Source organism: Pyxicephalus adspersus, chromosome 7 (genome assembly GCF_032062135.1).
Source record: "Pyxicephalus adspersus chromosome 7, UCB_Pads_2.0, whole genome shotgun sequence".
Classification (NCBI taxonomy): Eukaryota; Metazoa; Chordata; class Amphibia; order Anura; family Pyxicephalidae; genus Pyxicephalus; species Pyxicephalus adspersus.
This window is the reverse complement of record NC_092864.1, coordinates 54,780,159-54,780,664: the sequence shown is the minus strand read 5'-3', so window position 1 is coordinate 54,780,664 and position 506 is coordinate 54,780,159.

Sequence of the window (506 nt, the reverse complement as noted above, 5' to 3'; positions counted from 1 at the left end):
ACATAAGTTTCAGTCCCTGGGTGGCTTAAGCCACAAACACATGCAAGTAAATAGAAAATCTGGCATGCAAACAAAGGCCCCTTGTACAGGATCACTTCTGCATTTCTATTGAGGGGAGCACATGGGGGTGCTGCTCGCTCGTCCTCCCCTCCTTTCTTTATAGAACAGAATGGTGCTGTGTTTACAGCACTCATTTGTTCATCTGGCACTGGAAACAATCACGAAAGATCGTTTCCAGCGACAATCATTCGATGTCCATCGGGCGTCTGGACTCTTGTAATGCAATCTGACTGTTCCCCCTGCATGGTTTTCAGGATGACATTTTCCCAAATTTTTAGACTGTAGCTTTGAGCAGTTAGTGAATTAAATTTTCTTTAAACAATGTATCAATATAATATTTACCAAAGTAGACATATTCATATCAATATATATGCAATATACAGGAAAAGTGTACATGATGCCTGTCTATTGGAAAAAGAAACAAAAAATGACATACTAGATACCAT